This window comes from Nerophis lumbriciformis, linkage group LG09 (assembly GCF_033978685.3).
Source record: "Nerophis lumbriciformis linkage group LG09, RoL_Nlum_v2.1, whole genome shotgun sequence".
Lineage (NCBI taxonomy): Eukaryota > Metazoa > Chordata > Actinopteri > Syngnathiformes > Syngnathidae > Nerophis > Nerophis lumbriciformis.
In genome coordinates this window covers 47036230-47040000 of record NC_084556.2, presented here as the reverse complement: position 1 = coordinate 47040000, position 3771 = coordinate 47036230, and positions in this window count along the sequence as shown.

Below are 3771 nucleotides of genomic sequence, written 5' to 3'. Positions count from 1 at the left end.
GTCACCAAAGGGTCAGATAATATTCACTTTAAAGGCGAACCGCACTTCTTTTTGGGAATGTTGTCATTATGAGAGACAAGAACACAGTTCTTTTCTTTTTTTTTTAGGATTTTAAAAATGATAAAAAAAACGCTTGGAAGATGCAGTTAATATGAATCAACAATGTAGCCTTCAAAGTTTCTCTAAAACAACTTCAAAACCCTCCATAAACGTTTTATATACACACTGCAAGTGTATATATAAAATGTAGTAACAGACACGTTCAAAACAATATATTAATGTCTTTTGTTCAATCTAACTTCTTCAGCGTATTTTATTTTATTTTATTTTATTTATTTTTTTAATTATGAATTTATTAATCAATCAACAAAACAATACACAACAACACCACAACAATGTAATCCAGTTCCAAAACCAAACCCGTCCCAGCAACATTAAGAACAACAATAAACAGAGCAATGGAGGACCCACAAATCCAAATGTAGCGAAACAAAAATTGACATTATCGACAACAGCATCAATATTAGTAACAATTTCAAAATAGCAGTGATTAAAAAACCCTCTTCTTCTTCTTCAGCGTATTGATTTTCGTTTCCGTAGCAACGCACTTCCGACTTCCGGCAACAATTGTGTGTTCCTACTTCTGGAAACAAACGCGTGTGTGTATTTCAATCATGGCAGAATCGATAACAAACAACGAAGACGACTATTTTTGGACAAATGAGGATTCACAACCATATCTTTTTGAAGCTGAATATACTGAGGATGAACTACGGCTTCTAGAAGCGAGCACGGAGGAAGGGTGAGACGGTGAAGCAGATGGAAGCCGAGAGAGTGAGGTGAAGGTGACTTTGACCCATGTATATATGGAACTTGGAGCCAAGCTATTTCGACATAAATGGCGCGCTTACCCAAATAAACCGGAAAAAACTTCCCCGGCCATCTGGAGCAAATGCGCAACTATCCATCGAGTGACTCACACTTTAATATCGATCATGATACACGCAGCATGTCATGCTTGTTATTACAGCTGCAGTACATATGCTGTTGAGCTAGCTGTGTACAAACAAAACATGAAATGTGGGCTAATACTTTACAAATACTGTAATATGATTGTTCATGTTTTTCAGTCAGTACAGATTGGTGTTGTGTATTACAAACTCAAACACGTTTAGTGTTGTCGTAGAAGCGAGTTTAACTCTTTCCGTAGTTAGCTTGTGGCACGACGATGTGTTACTACGCTAGAAAAAGAGTTCCTCGGTGTTCGCTCTTACAATAACAATGTTGCTACTGTTTGGTTATTATACAGGTTATGGAACATAAATAAAGTCTTGTTGACGCAATTAAATGGATTTTTAAAGTGATATTGCGGTAGAATTGATTGCTCCCGTTAGCTGCATTGCTAGTCACCAAGCGACAAGCCAATTTTTACATGTTACACTGCAAAAAAAAAAAAAATAAAAAATTTCTTTCTTGTTTTTCATAATGATTGTAAACAATAGGCAAATTTAAAAAAAAAAGTGCAGTTCAGTATTTTCATTAGCGCTTCATATTTAATGACAAATGACCGGAAAGTAGCACATTGAAAATGGCCGCCCTGTTTGAGTGGAAATCTATTTATTTATTTATTTTATTATATATTTTTTTATCAAATTACATTTTTTTATTAAAGTACAATTTTAATGTTTCCAATTTTAAATAAAACTTAAATTATTTATTTTTGTCAAATTGGCTCTAAAAGTAATTAAAAAAAAACTGAACTTGAGAGAAAGGCATACTAAAATACACAAGATGTGCAAATTTGATTAAAAATATTTTTGTTGCTAATTTTTGATACAAAATATGCAAACATTTTGTTGACGTTCTGGCTAACCTACCCTGTCAAGTAAATGTCAAGAAAGTGACATTATTTAATGTGACTGGCTTATCATCATACACGCTGAAGATACGATTAAAATTATACGAAACAAATAAATGGATAAAAGTACTTTGCTTTCTTCTCAATCAGTCTGACTGAATTATATTATGTTAAAACTAGGGATGTCCGATAATGGCTTTTTGCCGATATCCGATATTCCGATATTGTCCAACTCTTTAATTACCGATACCGATATCAACCAATATATGCAATCGTGGAATTAACACATTATTATGCCTAATTTGGACAACCAGGTATAGTGAAGATAAGGTACTTTTTAAAAATAATAATAAAATAAGATAAATAAATTAAAAACATTTTCTAGAATAAAAAAGAAATTAAAACAATATAAAAACAGTTACATAAAAACTACTAATTAATGAAAATGAGTAAAATTAACTGTTAAAGGTTAGTACTATTAGTGGACCAGCAGCACGCACAATCATGTGTGCTTACGGACTGTATCCCTTGCAGACTGTATTGATATATATAGTTATATAATGTAGGAACCAGAATATTAATAACAGAAAGAAACAATTCTTTTGTGTGAGTGAGTGTGAATGAGTGTAAATGGGGGAGGGAGGTTTTTTGGTTTGGTGCACTAATTGTAAGTGTATCTTGTGTTTTTTATTTTGATTTAATAAAAAAATGTAAACATTTTTTAAAAAAATTAAAAAAACGATACCGATACCGATAATATCGGCAGGCCGATATTATCGGAGATCTCTAATTATTATTATTGTAGTTTGCAGTGGTTGCAGGAAAAATGTTTAAAATAATTTTGTTGATGGTTTCAATTAATATTTAAATTATTAGATTATTTTTTAGAAAATATTGATTATTAATATAGTAGTTTGCGGTAGCAGCCAGAAAAAAAATGAAAATATGAATGATAAAGATATTAAAAATTAAGATTAATTTTTATTTTGACTGAAATATTTTTTTTCAAGGAAACTGTTTTTTCTTAATTTATTTATTTTAATTTTATAAACCTTTATTTATAAATTTCAACATTTACAAACAGTTGAGAAATAATAATCAAAGTAAGTACAAAAACAGTACAAAAACTGTCCAAAACAGCGCCAGGGGGTTGTAAATTCAAAGTAACTAAAATAGAATGCTAAATATATATATATATATATTATCAGACATCTCCAGTTAAAACAAAACATAAGCCACATTAAGGTATTTTTTTTCTTCCAGTAGAATATTAGAATATAATAAATATATACCGTCCACCAAGATGGACAATTGTCTGCGGCTCAGCAAACATTGTCAAATATAAAAACATATAATAGGTAAAAACAGGCTGGGCAAAAATAGGAAAATAAGTAAAGCTAAGTTAGGATCTAAAAACATGACATTTGTTGCATTATATCTACCTAAATAAACAGGAGCATATAATGTTGGCTAAAAAAAAAAGAAAATGCAATTAATAAAGATGAGTAATTAATATTTGTTATGTTATTTTGACATACAATAACTTTAAGCCGCAAGAAGCTGATTGGCCAAAAGGTCAACATCTGATTGGTTTGGCCAAAAAGTCAACATCTGATTGGACGCTGGCGTTCCTAATTAGCATATTCCATCTTCGTCACACAGACGGAGATATTTTTGACAGCTTGGTCAAGCTAACGATACTAACGGCAATAAACAGAAGTCGTTTCCTGTGCTTTTATTACACGGATGTATTTAAAGTGGTAGACAAACGAAGTATACATTTGTTTCAAGAAGTGCGCGTACAATATACCACGAAACTAGTCCACAAGACGTGTTGGTGCGTGCACTTGCTCAAATGACAGCCGTAACTCGTTGCTTTATTTGGAAAGGTTTAACCGGAAGTAGTCGGAGGA